Genomic DNA, 19,518 nt, shown 5'->3' with positions numbered 1-19,518 from the left:
TCTTCACTTTTCTGCACCACACTCAGCTCTCCTTCCTTTCTTCTCCTAAAAGGTAACCAACCATTTTAACGTTTATCTTCTTATAGTGTGTTCTTGCAACATGGGTATTGTTTTGTGTGTGTGTATGTACTTTTAAACTTTTATCATGAAAATTCTCTAAGGTACACAAAAGTAGAGAAGATAATATCACAAACTTCCATGTAGCCATCACGTAGTTTGAACAATTTTACCAACATTTTGCCAGTTGTGTTTTATCTAGTCTCTCCTCTCCATCCCTACTTCTTTCTTTCAGAAGTATTTTAAGACAATACCAGACATGGTTTCACCCATTGTATAATACCTCTCAGTATGCATGTTCAACAGAAAATGACCTTTCAAAAAAACTCATAACCACCAAGTAGATTCTTTTCTTTTTTTTTTTTTTTTTTTGCTATGAGTACTCCTGATCCTTCCTATGATACTCCAGTTGCTTCTAACTGCTGCACGGTGCTTTTTGTGTGCATGCCCCACATCTGACCTATTCTTTTTCACAATAATTGACACTCAGTTGGTGGGCAACTCCCTTCCACCACTAATAAGACTGCAGGAACATCCTCACACAGGTCTTCTCCTGGCCTTTGTGAGAATTTCTCCTGGGACAGAACTGTGGGTCACATGATATATTCATCTACATAATTTCACCAGGAAGACCAGACTGCCCTCCAGAATGGCTGCACTAGTCCACAGTCTCACCAGCAGCGTGAAGTTCCCATGTCTGCACACCCTGCCAATCACTGCAATTATCCAGCTGGCTTTTTTCTTTTTTTTTTTTTTTTTTTCTCAGACCTCGCAGGTTTCTATTAATAATTGTTTTCAGTCTAACATATGTAAAGTCTCATTTAAATTCATATTTTTGATGATTAACAATGATTTTGAGCATTTTATCATATTTTGTAAGATTTTAGGGTTAATTCTTCTATAAATTGCATGTTCATATCTTTTACTCATTTTTCTATGGGGTTGCTGTCTTTTTCCTGATTTGTAGGAATTCCTTGTGTATTCTAAATATTAGTCAGTTTTAGACACTGCAAGCATCTTCTCCCATTCTGTCATTTGGTCCTACTTTTTGACCACTTTTGTATCCACCTTTCTCTCCCACCTTCAGCTCCAGGGGGATCTCCTGCTCAGTCTCATCTACTCATGAGACTCCAATACCCCCTTGCCAGTGATGGATTTAGGAATACAGTTGTGACCAATTCCCTACTGAGATAGTGAATTCAGCCAGAGGGCTTCCAGGAAAAATTTCTTCACTCCTCAGAGACACAAGAAGATCTGGTCTCTGTCTCTCCTCCTGCTGAGTGCTCTCTGGATATGACATGGAACTTCTGTAACCATCTTACTACCAATTTGAGGATAAAACCCACCATGAAGGCATGGTACTGTTGGTGGTAGAGTTGAGCCACTGTATTAACCACCCTGGGGGCCTGCACCGCCTCTAGTCTTCCCTTTAAGTGAGATAATAAATGTCCTCCTTGTCTAAGTTAGATTGAGCCAGGGTTTCTGACACTTGCAGTGAGAAGGATACGGACAGATGCAGCCTCTAAGCCAGGGGTTTTTGAATCTTTTTTTTTTTAATCACAATCACCACTAAGAATTTGGCTTTTTATATCATGATCCCGCATACACATAACAAACAACACTTAACTTCATGGTGTCTAATGTGCTCAGATAGCCTCTTTTCTATTTCCTTTGTTCTTTTTGTCTTTGTTTTTTTGAAGGGTGTGGGGGACGGTAATGCTCAATGTAACCTACTAAATTAATTACACAAGCTACTAATGGGTCATGACCCACAGTTTGAAAAACATTGCTCTAGGTCTCAGGCCTCTGAACTGAGGCCTGTAAGAATAATGGGCTTTAGTCTAAGATCTGCAGTGGGGAGCAAGGATGGTGGGGAGGGTGTTTTCTAGGAAAGAATACTGTACAGAGGCCCTCAGTAGGATGAGGCCAATCAGATACCTCCCTCCCCCAAGGGTGACCACAGAGTGAGCCCTTGATAAACCTTTGTTGATTGGTTGTGTTCCCTCCCACAGCTCTCCTCCCAGGATGCCTTTCTGCAACCATATTCTATGAATAGATGAGAGCTCTTATCTCCCCTCTGCCTGACCCTTGGGACACGGAAGGGTTGGTGGGGCGGGGAGGGCCCTGAAGTCAGCTAATTAGAGATGGCTGGGAGGATTACTAGGGCCTTGCTCTGGCAGCTGTCCCCACCTCTAAATTCAATATGCAGAACCTGCAGAGAAAGGGCTCACCTTGATAAGCTCCGGAGACAAAGCAGGAGACAGTCAGGGTTTGTTCTCAACAGAGCACTCACCCTCTGAATACAGTTTTTGTTTAAGCCCCAAGGCTGGGAACATTCCACAGCCTGGCAAACTCCCTGTCTCCTCAAGGTCAGTCCTTCCTCAGCATTCCTCTTTGGAAACGTCTCCCACGGCTGGCCCTGCTCCTGCCCCCTGGCTTTGGGGGCAGTTATATAACTCTTAGGAAGACCTAGAAATGCAGGCATATGGTGTCCTCAATTCCCAGCACAGACTTGCTGCTTCACATTTTTAGCTGGTGCTGAGAGACTGGCTTTCACACACAGACACACACACACATACACATCCCTGACTCATAACTACATTTCTGCTGCAGTATTGCAGATTTTTAAAAAATTAAATCCTACATCTGGAGCCACATAAGGGTGAAAGCATAGGACATTTTGTCCCAGTAACTGTGGGATTGGAAAGGCCTCTGAGGCAGGACACAAAGGCCATATCAGGGCCACTGCAGGGCCAGGGGTCCTAGCACCCCTGGCTTTGGCTCTGAGGGTTTGGTTGCTTGTAGCTGAATTCCCTAACCAAAGCCTGTCATGTGTGGTGCCAAGCTCACAAATTCAGCATGCATCTATTATGTGTTTGCAATGACTAAAAGGTTAGAGAAGGCAGCCTGGTTTGTGGGGATCGGGGATACTTAGAAAATATGTTCTGCAAAATGTTTTATTAGAGGTTCTGAAAATTAAGATACATAAAGCATTTTACTTAATGAAGAAAATAGGGTAAATATGTTCAAAGGAGTATAGTTGTTAAAAGCAAACTGTTTAGACTCAAGATCAACCCAGATTCACTTTCTGGTTCTCTGCAGCTTACTAGCTGTGACCTTCAACAAGTCTCTCTTAGCCTGAGTCTTAGTTTTCCAATATGTAAAATGGACAGAGCATTGTGAGGGTGGTTGTGAGGATTAAATGAGATCAGAGAGTTTAGCACCATGACTGTAAAGAGAAAGGGCTCTATAAATGTAGCTGGTAGTACAATTCACTTTTTTTTGTTTTTTTTTGTTTTTTTGAGACAGGACCTGACTCTGTCACCCAGGCTGGAGTTCACTGGCATGATTACAGCTCACTGCAGCCTCGACCTGCCAGGCTCAAACCATCCTCCCACCTCAGCCTCCAGAGTAACTGGGACTACAGGCATGCGCCACCACATCCTGCTAATTTTTGTATTTTTTGTAGAGATGGGGTTTTTCCATGTTGCCAGGCTGGTTTCAAACTTCTGAGCTCAAGCCATCTGCCTGCCTTGGCCTCCTAAAGTGTTGGGATTACAGGCAAATGAGCCACCACGCCAGCCCACAATTCATTTTAAACACAAGTGAAACACATTTCATTAGACAGTGGAATAGACTTATGTCAATTTTCTTTTCTCTCTTACACAGTCTGATTTCCTGAAGAGAGAAGGTGGGAGAAGCTAATCAGGCCCTGAGTTAGCTGTTTCCAAGAAGCTTAGAGTGTTCCACTTACCTACGGGTTGCAGGGCCCGCACTACCAGTAGGGCTGGCTTTTAGGGATGCTGCTGTTGGTGTGTGCTGTACTTGTTTTCTAGGATTGGGACAAGCATCCTTGAGCTCCTGACTTTAGAGACCAGGTTTGGGAACTGATGGGTACAGCAAATGCAAACAGCAAACAGGCCAAAGAGGAGATTCATTCACTGAAGAGGGCCCTGGTACAGTACTGTTGAGGTTTTGCGGCGGCCTGGACACGGCTGGCTCCTTCGACTTACACAATATATCTTCTCTCTCTCTTTACCTGCACTTATAAGAATCGGTGCTAAGGGTATGTGCCTACCAGAGTGCAGCTTGTAGATTAGTGAAGAAAGAATTGCTGCCACTTCCCAAAAATTAAACGCCAGGTTCTGCCCATGCGTATTCTCTCAATCTTCACAACACACCTACTAACTCCAGCTTACAAATGAGAAGACGAACCGGCAGGCTGTTGCAGGCGACTGGTTGTAAGAGCAGTGGCAGTAGAGAAAATGATTTATTTTAGCACCAGCCACTGTGCTAATCCCTTTAGATATCATCTCATTTAATCCTTGTAACAACCCTGAAGCACCATCCTTATTCTAAAGGGACTTCGGACCTCTCTGCCGTCCACACAGTCCCCTGCTCGGTGCAGGAATGTAGACTGGGACTGTTCCGTCTGGTGGTCTCCCCGACAGGGGTTCACCTGGAAACTGGCCTTTGGGCTGGGACTGTGACTCTGTACTTAGGCTGGCAGCCCATATTAGGACTGGGCACCGTGATAAGCACTTTCTTACCGCATATGCACGATTTCACTCGGCCCTCATACAGCCCACGAGGTGGGCACTGTCACAGTGCCATCTCACAGGCAAGGAGGCCAGGCCCACCCAGGCCCTGAGGATGCGCCGCTCACGTGGGAGCCTCCGGATAGCTCGCGCGGCAGCCTGGGGGAGCGCGGATTCGTCTCTGTGCTACGGCGGCTGCCGAGGATCAAGCTGCGGAGCCGGCGCTTCGCGGCGGGTCCTCGGCCTGAAGCTGCCTGGTGCCTCCAAACCCGGCGCGGCCTCCGTCTGCAAAGAGAGCAGAGGGTCCCCCGCCGGGAGCGCGCCCGGCTGCGGCCCCAGCCGGCCCTGCCCGCAGCCGCCACCTGAGCTTGGGCGCGGCTCCTATCTCCCACCCGCGCGTCGGCCAGTGAAGTGCTCCGTGCTTAAACATCATTCGTTAGAGAAGTATTGCAGCCATCACACGGTATTTTAAAAACACTAATGATGATAAATAACTTTAACACTGCTTCCAATTCTGCCTTCAAGCACAGCATCATTACTATTTGCATGCATTTCACTTCATTCGATTTCCATGTGTATGGATTTGTTTCTACACAGCTGTGGTAAAACGCACATACTAAGCTGAATCCAGGGTTGTTTTTCACTTTGTAACATGAACATTTTCACCGTGTTAGTACAAACGCTTCCTACCTATAATTTTTAATGGCAGGACTTTAAAAAATTGGATTGATACGCTGTCACTTCTCTGAGCATCTCGCAAATGTTTAACATTCAAGTGGCTTCCAAAGCTTCACCATTATAAATTATTCATTCTCTTTTTGTTTTTTTGTTTGTTTGTTTTTTGAGAAGGAGTCTCGCTCTTGTCGCCCAGGCTGGAGTGCAGTGGCGCGTTCTCAGCTCACTGCAACCTCCGCCTCCCAGGTTCAAGAGATTCTCCTGCCTCAGCCTCCTGAGTAGCTGGGATTACAGGCATCTGCCACCACGCCCACCTAATTTCTGTACTTTCAGTAGAGACGGGGGGGGGTCTCATCATGTTGGCCAGGCTGGTCTCGAACTTCTGACCTCAGGTGCTTCTCCCTCGACCCCGCCTCGCCCTCCCAAAGTGCTGGGATTACAGGCGTGAGCCACGCCGCCCAGCCCATTCTTGTGTATAAAGTACTTTCAGTATTGAGATCAGTTTCCTTAGGTTATATTCACAGGAGTGAAACTGCTAGGTCAGAGCGTGAACATTTAAAAGCTTTCGGTATTATTGCCAAATGGCTTTTTACAGGTGACTCAGGGAGGTTTTGGTACTTGGAACACTGCTATTTCCCCCCCAGAAAAACATCTAAAATGCACTTTGGTTTTTTTTTTTGTTTTTTTTTTGTTTGTTTGTTTGTTTTGAGACGGAGTCTCGCTCTGTCGCCCAGGCTGGAGTGCAGTGGCGCGATCTCCGCTCACTGCAAGCTCCGCCTCCCAGGTTCACGCCATTCTCCTGCCTCAGCCTCCTGAGCAGCTGGGACTACAGGTGCCCGCCACCACGCCCGGCTAATTTTTGTATTTTTAGTAGAGACCGGGTTTCACCGTGTTAGCCAGGATGGTCTGGATCTCCTGACCTTGTGATCCTCCCGCCTCGGCCTCCCAAAGTGCTGGGATTACAGGCGTGAGCCACCGCGCCCAGCTAAAATGCACTTTCGTTGAGATATAGTGACCCTTTCTGAGAGTGTCTACATTTAATTGGGATCAGAGCTTGAAGCTGAAAATTTTGTACCCTAATGGTGGGACTTCAGACATCAGAAAACAGGGTAGGAAGATTCTCACGGGTTAGGATTTTTCTGGTGACCCTGAGTGGGGGAGCCACTTATTCTGCCTTCACTTAAGGCTAAACTAAACTCCCAGCCCTGCTGGGAGTCCTGAGGGACGCCACAGGTCACAAGGCTGGTGAGACAGAGTTCATTTGGAAGAAGTGAAATAATTTAGGAATTCACAGAACATTGATGATGATATCCTTCCTCCTCCAGGTGACAAGGTAATAAAGAATGAGATGTGATCATGGGAAATAGCCACCATGAGCAGCAGCCACCAAGGCACATAAATACTGTGGAATTGACTCTGCTCTCAGCTTGTGGGTTTCTGGAGTGACAGATTAAACCAAACTCAGTCCAGCTTCTTGTTTACTCTGTGTAAATCTACTCACTGTCCAGAATCTTCAGGCCGGTGTTGCCATCACTTGTTCTGTCTGTGATATCCAGTGACGAGTAGGAGGTGACCAGCAGGCAGACTGTCTTCCTATGGGTAGGGAGCCTCAGAGTTCTGCAGGGACTGGGGTATAGGTAGAAGATGAAAAAATATCCCTTCTGAATCAACTCTTTGCCTGTCTGGGAAAATCCCTACATTTCCTATCCACACTTTCTCTGCTCTAGGACCTAAGCCTTGGAGAGTTCCCCCCAGTTCATTGACAAGCTGCCTACACTAGAGTCCTTTTGTAGTGGGCACTGGGATGCACCACCCAGATTTCTCTTTAGAACTGGTGACCTTATTCCCTCAAGCTGCTGGGGATTTGCTGGCAGACAGACCTCTCCAGGAAGTGCCTTAGCTGAAGAGAGATGCCTCACTCAAGGTCACACCCCACCCCCCTTCCTGGAGCAGCCCACATCCAATGAGGTATACTGGTGTGGCACCCTCACCCCACCTTCAAAGTTCCCTATGGGGTCAGCAGAGACCTTTGTTGAGACTGCTTTGCAGCCCAACTTCTCTCTCTGCACAAAATGTTTCTCATTTTCCTTCTATTCCAAAGGTGTTAATCCCAAGAATATTCCTAATAAATGTTCCGCATGGAAGTTTCCATCTCTGGGTCAGCTTCTGGGAAGTTCAACCTGTGACACCAATCCCACATGAAATATTTATGTGCTACTCCGTGAGTCCCTTGTTTAATAAACATTATCTAGCAATAACATGGGGATAAGGTCACAACTCAAAATAGACTAGCTTATAGCTTTGCAGCTTGTTTTGTGTCACTTTTTTTTTCTGATTCTCACGAGCCCTGTCACACTACAACTCCTATTTCTAGGTTTGGAAGACAGAATAATGGCCCCAAAGATGACTTACATGGCATAGGGAAATCAGGATTGCAGATAGAATTAAGGTTGATAATCAAGTGATCTTAAAATAGGAAGATTATACTGAATTTAACAGGCTCAATGTAATCACAAGGATCCTTAGACGTGGAAGAGGGAGGCAGAAGAGAGTGAGATGTGACTATGGATGAGAATCAGGGAGATGTGAAAAGTACTCACTCGCCATTGCTGGAGGAGATGGAAGAAGGGGGTCACAAACCAAGGAATAAATGTGGCCTCCACAAAGTGTGAAAGGCAAGGAAATGGATTCTTCCCTAGAGCCTCCAGAAAGAAGTGCAGCCCTGCCAACACCTTTGTTCTAGCCCATGTCAGATTTCTAGCCTAAAAAACTGTAAAATAATACATTTATGTTGTTTTAAGCCATTTAGTTTGTAGTGATTTGTTACAGCAGCAATAGGAGACCAAGACACTGGGCAAATCTACTTCCTTCCCAAGGGCTCACTTATAGGCGAGGCCGCAGCAGGAACAGTGAGGAGGAAGCAGTTGGAACAGAACAACCTCTCACATGAATAACCCTTGGCCCTCCTGTCTTGATGCTACCATGAAAGAAGAAAGCATCTAATATTTCTCCATAATCTACCTCTTTAAAGTGAAACAATAAATCTGAGAATTTTAGCAGTGGACAAAAGGATAAAGTTCATCTGTTTCAATGGCTTTCAAGCTTTCATTTAGCAGAGGAACATTTTTTAAAAATAGAGAATCACAGACAAACAATATCCAAGACATAAAAGTGGAGCTATCCTGATTGAAGCCCAAGGCCCATGGTCTTTCGCCTCCCCTGAGGAACTGAGGACGAACGGCAAAAACTATCCACCTAGGACACTTGGCCCCTGGACTGGAGAACAGCAAAACAAAAGTTAGAACTCAAGTCTCTACCTCAGCCCAGTGCCTAGGCAAAGAGATTGACTATAGGCTGTTCTCAGAACACTTGTGGGACAGGCTTCTATGGTCAGTGAGATTTATGCGGCATCACGGGACATCTGTGAATTTCCTATAGACAGATCTACACCTCTTCTTACATGTTTCTTGTGTATGTTTCACTTTGTTATACACTGGATCTTCACACCTAGAGCCAGTCCCACTGAAGATGTGAAATAAACAGCTTACTACATGATGTGACTGTGTGACAACACAGTCATCATCTGACTCCAAACCCCTTCCCCAGCAGTCCACCAAGATGCCTGACACTCTACCATTGGAGTCTGTAAGGAATTGCCTACAAAAGGCTCCCTTCAAAATTTAAATACATTTCATTGATTGCAAGGCTCACACTGTATCATTTCTAAACATCTTTAAAATCAGGGCCTAACAAATCTCTGGATTCTTGCAGTTATAATTTTTTTAATGGTACATAAATGAATGTAGCATCTTGCAATCAATGTCATTTTAGATTTGAAGAAATATGGTATGTGACTTGGGTGGATGAGAAATAAATTAACCTATTAGCACCTTTGAAGGCTGAAGCAGATCAGAGTCCTCAAAAAATGGAGATAGGAGTGTGTGTGCATGTGTGAGTGTGCATGTGTGCAAGGTAGAGTCTCTGCACTAGCAGGGATCTCAGCAGACAAGAACAAGCATGACAGGGAAGGGAGGAAGACATGGGAAAGTTTTCTTGGGCTGTGTGGAGCTTATATTCTGACATAGAAATTGAATAAATTAATATCCTCATTTGGAGACATGGCAAAGGTTTTTTGGATTGTGTAAAGTTTATATTCTGACATAGGAAATTGAATAAATTAAGATCCTCATTTGTTCTTGGCAGCAAACGAGATTCCAAAATGGTTGCTAGAGTTATGTTATAATGACATTCCTTATTTCAGAGTCTATAATCAAGCAAATCAAGTTAATCAAGTAAATCTAAAATATATAGTTTTAAATGTAACTCATTCATTCTACCAAATGGACATAATCATCATTTCTCTGTACTGGCTAAAGATCAGATGGTAGCTAACATGAGACTTCATGAGTAACAGTTGGTCAACTAGACTTTTGTTTGTCCTTCCAGTCCCTTTGGCTAAATGAACTATTAATTCATTTCACCAGCATCTTCTGCCTTAATCAAAGGTCAGCAGCCCAAAGGTATTTGCCAATCCTAGGATGACATTTAAGATCTAAAAAATAAAATATACTTTTGAAATACAGACATGCATTCATTAACTAATAATTATGATGAAGACAAGAGTTTATTATTTAAACAATTTTTTGTTTGAGAACAGAAGGAGAAACCAAAATTGCAATCCAGGGACTTGTTATTTTGTCTTCCCTGCTGCAAAAATTAGCTATCACTTGGTGTCCGGCCAAGGCCATGAAGTCCCACTTTGCTTGTCTTTCATTATAAATTTGGAGATGTGCTCCTCTGGAAAACAAATTGGCACTAACATATAATAAAATTATCTGCAAAAGGACAACAGACCTTTACAAATCACACAGAGGAAAAACAACAGTTTTCTGCTAAAAAATTCATCATGTCACTGCCTGCAATTCACCAATATGGGTGCAAATGGTTGGAATATTTTTATGTTTGGCAGAAAAGATAAAGGTCTAAAGAAGAAATATCACTGATGGCTTAACTGAACAGAACATAATGAACTGAAAATCTCTCAATTTTAGCAGCTCCCTCTTCAGCCCTTAGAGCATTCCCAGTAGTGGTGCAAACCCTGTACTTAGGTTATCTTGCAGAAGCTACTGGCATTTAGCAATGTGCTAGCTGATCTGAGGGAAGGTACAGGGAGATATAGAGATGTAGAAGTTGACCACTGAATGCAGCCCTAAGTGAGCAAATGGACTGAGAGAGCTAAAAATCTTGCAAACAGGTACCATTTGTAAAATCAGTTCCCCTTGTTTCAAACTCATTAATGGTGAATTCCTGTATGCTGAGTTTCTGCAGAACATAGCCCATCTGGTTAGAAAAATGCCTACACCATAATTCAGCAGACATTTTCTGAAAATATACCACGTGCAAGGCATTGAATGGGGCACCATGGAGGATACATATTGATATTGCAGAGCATAGCTGCCCCCAGGGAGCTCACTGTCCATGGGAGAGACAGAAATATCCACAATAGGAAGATGAGCAGAGCAACAGTTCTGTCACCCAGTCACAAAGGATAATGGGTGTGATGGGAGTCACAGAAGAGGGAGAGATGCATCCTGATGCTGGACGGTGGGAGGAATGGAGACGGTGTTCGGTCCACATCTTAACAGAAGAGTAGAATTTTAACAGGGAATGATGAAGAAAGTTCATTTAGGGCAGAAGACATGGTATGAACAGAAGAGATGATTGCAGGAAAATGCAGGGGTGTTTAGAGCAACGGTGTTACTTGGGGTGACAGTGGTGGATAAAAAAGAGGCTGGATTGTGCTGGTTTGCCCAAATGTTGTCTGGCAAGACTGAGGAAACTGGGAAGCTGTGGAGCAGGGGGTATCCTATCAGGTCACACCGTATGTCTTTGCCACGAATCCACCCTTCACGGGCTCAGAAGAGGGAGGAGTAAATGCCTATGATAGCCTGATTTTCTAGCAGTTACAGGAATCACTGCCCTGCACATGGTCTGACCTCATGCCTTAGCTTTCATCTACAGAAACCAAGGCTTTATTGTAGTCTAGCAGCCACTGCAACAAGCCCACTTGGAATCAAGACACCCCCAGGGATACCAGCCAAAGGGAGCAATGAGGGCAGAGCCCAGCCAACTGAGTGATGCTCATCCACCCCTCAACCTGGAGTTGAATTCACAGAGGTAAGCCCCACACTACAGTTAGAACATTTTCAACACCCCAAAAAGAAATCCTATTCCTCTTAGCCCCTCGGTTCTATCTATCACCTCCTCAAACCTAGGCAACCACTAATCTACTTTCTGTCTACAAAAATCTATGGAGATTTGTCTATTCTGAGCATCCCATGTAAGTGGGATCATGCAATAACACCTTTTGCATCTGGTTTGTTTCACTTAACAGAATGCTTTCAAGGTTTATCCATGCTGCAGCATCTATCAGTATTTTATTCCTTTTTTATGGCCAAATAATATTTCACTATGGATACATCACATTTTATTAATCCATTCATCAGTTGATGGATATTTGGGTTGTTTTGCTTTTTGGCCATTGTGAATAATTCTGCTATGTCCAGTTGTGTGCAAGTTTTGTGTGGACATATATTTTTAATTATCTTGGGTGCATATATATGAAAGTGGAATTGCTGGGTCTTTTCTTCTCCATTCCCATTTCTTCTAGCACTTAACATGCATATCTATTAAATGAATAAATATCTATTGAATGAATGAATGAAAGGCATCTCATCTTCTTAGAAGATTTTTTGGCAGTTAACTACAAAACACACCAACATTAACAACTACAATTGGCAGTTAAGCCTTGTCACACTTTGCTTTGTGGCTTATTTAGGTTGAGGTAAGCCAGGGACTCCTCTCATCTGCCTGATCCTTCTTGTGAAGCTGAGGAAGCTGGGGTGGGTGAGCAGAGTGAGCGTGGACCTCCCCAAATCACCCAGGAAGACAGAGGCTTGTCCCAACTCTGGCAGGTTCTCAGAGCAGTGAAGGCCCCAGAATCTGGCTGACTCACTCCAGAAGATGGAACTGCCAGGAGCCCAGTCAGCCGCGACGGGGCTTCACAAGGATGGCACCTCCATGCTGGGCTGTGGGATGAAGACAAGAAGGGACAGGGGCTGCATTCCCACCAACCCACCAATCTAAAGATGCTCAGGGCCTGGTGTGTGTGTATGTGGGGAGGTAGGGGTGGTGGCCTGGGGCACATGCACCTGTATGCACTTAGTATTCCTATGAATATGCTGCTACCCACAACCCAAGGCATATTATCAGTAATAAAGGGCCACATGGAGACTTGGAATTCTTATTCAGACAGCAGATGCCACGGTGAGGCCTCAGCCCATACCTCATGCACCCTCCACACTCCTGCCCAGCCGGCACCGGGCTGTTCAGCAGGACAGCACAAGCACCGGGCAAACTGCTTTGGCAGCTGTAACCCAGATTTATTCAGGGCAATGGGCGGCTAGGCAGGTTCCCTCCCAGCTGGTGCTGGGTAGGGCCGTGCCCTTCCACGGGCATCCCTATGGCATGCCAGGCTGGGTCAGGCTCCTCACAGATGGTCTGGCAACACGTGCTCTGACCCAGCACACAGCTTCTGGGATTCATTGGTCCAAGCAGAGCTACAACAAGCGGCTTGGATTTCTAGGGAAGGAGCAGAAGGAAACCCCTCCTGCCACCCAGGCAGGGCTCTGCCGCCCCCTTTCCTCCCCCTATTGACTTTCCATCTGCCCTTCGAGGCCCAGCTGCCCACACACAGCTCCTGCCTCTTGTCATTTTGGGGCCCACATGGACACCCCCTCCTTCCTGTTCTCTCGCATAGTTTGATGGGCTATTTTCTCTCCAGCAAGACTAAAATCCTTAAGGCAAATAATAGTTCTCCTTCCATAACAGCTTTTTTGAGACCTTTGGAACAGAGCCCCCAGTTCAGAAATCAGCAAAAACATTTTCTCAGCCTCATCAAGCCACTTTCGTGTCTGATAGTCATACCCATTGACCTGGTGCTTACTCAGTGCCTCGATGGTTCATTTAGCATGTAGCCAATATTTCATGCCTAAATAATATTTCAGTCATTTTTTAAAATGTCAAAAGGAGCACATGTTCAACATAGAAAATACAAAAGCATTAAAAAAACACTACCCATCACCCCACATGCAGAAGCACCTCCTATAAAATGTTGGTGTGTATGCTCCTGTTACTTTTCTATTTGTGTTTATTTATTACTTTTTTCAAAATTGTGATTCAAATGTGCATGCTGTTTTACAACAAACATTATGAATATATCATACTGCTATTTGATTGAATTTTTTGCAATTTTAATGGCTATGTAATATTCTATCACATGGATGTCATGTGTTTTATTTAATCAGTGTTTAATTGTTCCTTATATTGATTGCTTTCCATTTCAAAATTTATAAATAATGCCGTGATGAATAATCTCATACAGAAATAATTTTGCTCACTTCTGAATATTCTTTTAGAATATTACGGAATCAAAAATTATAAACTTCTTTAAATTTTTTTTTAATTTCCTTTAAAATAGAGACAGGGTCTCATTATGTTACCCAGGTTGGTCTCAATCTCCTGGCTTCAAGCGATCCTCCCACCTCAGCCTCCCAAAGTTCTAGGACTATAGGCGTGAGCCACTGTACCTGGCCAAATATTTTTAAAGCTTCTTAAACTCATTGCCTAATTGCCCCTCAGATGAGTTATGGTAATCTACACTCTTAGTGAATTTGCCTACAACAATTTGTAATAAGCATCTTCTGATTGGAACCCTCAAAATTAAGAGAGGATAAGGGCTGAGCAGGCCCAGTGGTATCAAAAGGTGGAGTAAGAAAAAGTAATGCCCAGGCACAATGCTATGCAGAATGGAGAGCCATGTGTTCATAAAAATACCTATATTTGTCAAGAAAATGTTACACCATCCCACACACTCCCTACCCCCAGTGTCCTCTGCTGTAAGAGGCAGGCAAATATATAACACATTTTAGAAAGTGTTCCTTCCAAAGCCAGCACAAAAGCAAGCGTCCTTTCAGTGGCAGAGCGAGGAGGAATCTTGGTGTCAGGAATCCTGAGTCTCAAGGCCCAGCTCATCTGCCATTCCCACAGAAACATACCCATCGGGTGCCTTCAGCCTGACCCTCAGTTTCCCCATCCAAAAGTTACAAAGATTATGAGAAGCTACACAGTGGGATTATGTGAGCATCAAACATGATCAAGTATGCCAAAATACTTTGTAAACAGTCAAACGCTGACCTTATTGCTGAGACTGGATGCTTGAAGGGGTAAGCACTGTTCACTTGAGAGAAAGATGTTCTTCCCTGGAGACACTGGAAGGACAGAGAGCTGCTGCAGTATCCCCACAGCATCTAAGAATACAGGAGCTGCTATCAGCGACTCTTTTCCACATCGCAGAGAGTGAATAAGAACTAGTTTCTGTAAGTCACAGGAGGAGAAAGCAAAGACCTTTGCCTATTTAAATTCCGGCCCACAAGGTTCTGCTCTAGACATGGCCAATTCAAGGCTTTTATTGGTCCTTCATGTCATGGGGATTTAACTGCTCTACATTTGCAGGAAGCTTAATTGGCTCCGTTGCTAGAGGATTGGCTCCTACCATTTTCCTTTACATTCGTGGCAGGCCTCAGAGGAAAAGCTGGAAATAATAATGTTCCAAGGTGAAATGAGGTGATGTGCTGGAATCGCTTGGAAGTGTATAAAATACTAGGCAAAGATAAGGTCTAATTGTCACCCCTGCTGGTGGAAGCACTAGCTACGCAGGAGAGCCTGTGTAGCACAGTCAGGTGAATTCCAGTGTCAGATCCACGTGTATTGAGTCCTGGCTCTGTCCCCTACAAAGTGCACGACATTGGGCACATTATTTTACCCACAAACCCTTGTTTCCTCCTCTTTCCAGCACCTTCAGCTCCCTGAACTTGTCTTTGTTCATGTGTTTGCTGACTGCCTTCTTCCATAGAAGCAAGCTCCAGGAGGCAGGGAGATTTTCAGCCTTGTTGACTGGAAGATCCTAAGACAAGGAAGAGCACCTGCCTCCAAAATTAGTTGTCAAACAAATGAGTGCCTCTGGCACTCCCTTAGGACACTGTCTCCAGGAATTCCGTTTTGTCCCTCCAACCACTTCAAGGACTCAGCTTGATGTCTGGAATAAGGGTGACAAGTTAGGGTTGTCGGTGGGTGACAAAAGGATGGACAAGGAGGGGATGCCACTGGAAAAATAATTAACCTGCATGAACTCAACAGCAACTTCCTTTAGGAAACTTGACCCACTCCTTTTTTCAAAAAGTATAGCCACTAAAGGGATTGAGATTTTAGCATGGAATCTCTGTGGGCAATAATCATTCCTAAAAGGGAGTGTTAATTTTAGATTTAAAACACTCCTTGCTTTTGAAGAACATATACTCAATAAACATAATGTTTCCACTCAAAAAAAAAACAAGATGAATAAACTGACTCCAAACCAGAAAAGCTTAATTCTTCAAGCGTATATGGCCCCATACAGCCAAAGCAGTCTTTCTGCCAAGACAGCACTTCCCACTTCATGCCTCCGTCCCTCTCTGCACCTCTGGAGAAAAGGCAGCCAGCTGCGGTGGGACAGGGGGCAAGGAAGCCAGCCTCTCCTAATAGAAATGGTGGGGCTACAAGCGCTGAATCAGACCTGGGCTCTGCATCCGGGCCAGGACCTTACACTCACCAGCAGCTGTCAGACGTAGGGACCCACTCAGGACCAGTTCTGCTCTGCATCTACATTCCTAGCAACATACGTTGAGTGAACGATGGAGGAGAAGCCAGCTTGAATTAATGAGTGAGTGAATGAATGAATGGATGTGTGTTGAGGATGTGTGTGGTGTGCCAAGTACTGTAGCAGGCACTGTCACCTACTTCTTCATCATCTGCACAGCAATTCTGTGAAGTGGATGGTCATGCCAATTCAAGGTCAGAGAACTCAGGCAGTTTGCCAAAGAACTAACCCAGTACTCAACCCATGGTTTGGACCTACCAGATAGCTGATAAAAGCTCAATTTTGGGCTTACTATGTGAGGAGTTCATAAGTACTTTAATCTCTCTTTCTTTCCCTTCCTTCCTTCCTTCTTTCCTTCCTTCCTTCCTTCTTTCCTTCTTTCCTTCTTTCCTTCCTTCCTTTCTTTCTCTTTCTATTTCTTTCTTTCTTTCTTTCCTTCCTTCCTTCCTTCTTTCTTTCCCCTTCCTTCCTTCCTTCTTCCTCTTTCTTTTGAAATGGAATCTTGCTCTGTCCCCCAGGCTTTAGTGCACTGATGTGATCATGGCTCACTGCAGCCTCGACCTTCCAGGCTCAGGCAGTCCTTCCACCTCAGCCTCCCAAGTAGCTAGAACTATAGGCGTGGCGTACACCACCACTCCCAACTAATTTGTTTTTTTGTAGAGACGGGGGTCTCACCATGCTGCCCAGCCTGGTCTCAAACTCCTGGGCTCAAGCAATCCTGCCATCTCAGCCTCCCAAAGTGCTGGGATTACAGGCATGAGCCACTGCACACAGCCTAATTTTTTTTTTTTAAAGGTGGTAGGAAAGGAAGAGTTTCAGCACTATTATCTGAACCTAGAGAGGGTCTCTTGGCACTGCGCATGTGCTATGGGATCTACAGTGAAAAAACTTGAGAGAGATAGTTACTATATTAAACAAAAGTTACTATATTAAACTCTTTTTGTTTAATATAGTAACCAGAAGATCTTGAAGGTTTGAAGGAGGAGCTGGAATTAAAGTAACGCCCTACCACCAATTTTTTCAATTACAAAAATCAAACCAATTCACTTAAAGTCCTGTCAGAGTCATTAACCTAACTTTATACAGAGGGAGGAGGAGAGCTTGCAAGAATCAGTAGTGATTCTTGTCATTAATTGGCTATGTCACAGCACTTACCCTGTGGTAGTCTAATTATTAGAGGGAGGGGGCAGGGGCAGGAAAGGATTGGGTACAAGATCAAGATTAATGTAGCTGTAGGGCAGTCCTCAAGGCCAGTAGACCAAACTACAGCACTTGGTAGGTGCCTGAGGAAATTACAGGAGTTACATGGTCATTGCAGGTTCTATCTCGTTGTTCCCATCTTATAAAGATGTAGTGAGGATTAGGTGAAATAATATATTAAGAACTTAATGATGCCTGGTATATAATAAATACTTAATAAATATTAGTCATTGCTATTTTTTCCAAGTCTTCCATGTTATAAATTTCTATGATGTATATTTTTATTTACATGAAGTATTTTCCTCCTCAGGTTTATTTTCTTTAGCTAAATTTGCAAAAGTGAGATACCTGAATGAAAGGGTACAACTACCCTTAGATCTCATGATAGTTCACACATATTACCAAATTACTTTCCTAAATCATTATAATGATATATGCCATGACCAGCCACAAGGGAACCATCACTAGCACTGGTTTTTTTTTTTTTCTTTTTTGAGATAGAGTCTTGCTCTGTCACCCAGGCTGGAGTGCAATGACTGCAACCCTCCACCCCCTGGGTTCAAGTGATTCTCCTGCCTCAGCGCCCCGAGTAGCTGGGATTACAGGTGTATGCCACCACGCCCAGCAAATTTTTATATTTTTAGTGAAGACAGGTTTTCGCCATGTTAGCCAGGCTGGTCTCGAACTCCTGACCTCAGGTGATCCACCCAACTCAGCCTCCCAAAGTGCTAGGATTACAGGCATGAGCCATCATGCCCGGCCACACTGGATATTATTATTGATTTTTATTTATAATAATTGGATTGATTTTTAGGGTTGATCCTTCTACAAATACCTATCCTGAGAAGCAGTGGGCTGGGTTTAGCTGGATACAGGGTAGGGCCAACCAACCCAACCAGAATGAAACCAAAGGCAGGGAAGGGCCTCTCAGGTCAGGGAAGACTGATAAGAAAACTAGCAAGGATATGACCGTTCTCAGGTGCTCACGGAAGGAAGGAGTGGAGCCATAAGATGCACATTGACCCCCCCATCAGGAATGCTGCAGATAAACCCAGATAAGATGAGAGACTTCTGAGGCCTGAATAGTTTGTTCAAGGAAGAAAGAAAGGACCAGTGGCAGGCAAGAAAATCTCACAGAAGCCCAGCCCATGTTGCCTGGCAGAAGAGGTGATAAAAGGAAGGGTCCCCAAATTATACGTTTCTGCAGAGGAATAAGAAGAAGAAACCTGTTGGGAAATTCAGGGACACAATACCTTATAAGGACTTCTGGTCACCAGAACTTGGTACTTTTCTGTTGTTTAAGCCACTCAGTTTGTGGAACTTTGGTAGGCGGCCCCAGCAGACAATGCAAAGGTCCTTCTGGATCTAGCCTCCCTTCATCCCTCTCCTCAGCTCTCAGTATCGCCCCTCATTCACTCTCCTAGCACAGCCGACCTCCTCCTAGTGCATGGAGACACTAGGCACACCTCCACTTTGGGCACTTTGCAGGGCTGTTCCCTCTGCCTGGAACTTCCTTCTCCCCAAATCTGCCTGACTCCCTCCTACACCTCCTTCAGATCTTACATCAATGTCACCTACTTAATAAGGATTTTCTTGACCACTTTGTTAAACATTGGACCTTCCCCTACTCCCACCTTCTGGTTCCTCTTACCCTGCTCTGTTCTTTTTCCTGACAGCCCCAGCCCCTCTGACATACTATACTATTATACTCTCCTTGTTTATCATGTTTATTGTTTCTTGTCTGTCTCCCTGCATCGGAAGTTGCATGACATAATGCCAGGAATTTTTGCCTGTTTTGATCACTGATTCCTCTCAAGTGTCTTGCACAGTGTTTGACACGCAAAAGGCACTCAAATGATGAACAAATGAATGGTCTTGAGTGGCTGATGTGTGTGTGTGTGTGTGTGTGTGTGTGATTTCAGTGCTTACTCTATGTCTACCCCATGCTAAGCACTGCTTGAATGCCCATGGAAACCTCTTAACAACCCTATGGGGTAATAATAATTATCTTCATCCTACATAAACAAGGAAACCAAGACTCACAGAGACAAAGAATCTTGCCTATGCTTCTTCTGTAAGTCGGCACATCAGAGTCCATATTCACACTCCAGGCTTTCCGATCCCAATGCCACACTGGCTTCTTGCTGGGCATTGGCAAGGGCTCTGTTCAGGAGAATGCCCCATGCCCAGTTTCCGAGGGATCAGGGTAGTAGCCCAGGGCAGCTGCAGCCCAAGGCAAGTGTTTCTAGAGTTGCCCTGAGCCACAGCTGGCCACCACCCAGCTGGTGATAG

At 44.5% G+C, this 19,518-nt stretch overlaps 1 protein-coding gene across 2 annotated transcripts in view; it reads right to left on the bottom strand.

Moving 5' to 3' along the window:
* Positions 1-5,977: 5,977 nt before the first annotated feature.
* The window catches only part of CD58 (CD58 molecule), a 151,079-nt gene continuing 137,538 nt past the window's right edge, over positions 5,978-19,518 (bottom strand). For both annotated transcript variants that reach the window (XR_010123700.1, XR_010123699.1), the window contains one exon: positions 5,978-6,896. The gene's annotated coding sequence lies outside the window, so the exon portion shown is untranslated. The remainder of the gene's footprint in view (positions 6,897-19,518) is intronic.

The sequence above is a fragment of the Pongo pygmaeus genome, chromosome 1 (assembly GCF_028885625.2).
Source record: "Pongo pygmaeus isolate AG05252 chromosome 1, NHGRI_mPonPyg2-v2.0_pri, whole genome shotgun sequence".
NCBI classification, from domain to species: domain Eukaryota; kingdom Metazoa; phylum Chordata; class Mammalia; order Primates; family Hominidae; genus Pongo; species Pongo pygmaeus.
This window is presented reverse-complemented; position numbering and strand designations above follow the sequence as displayed.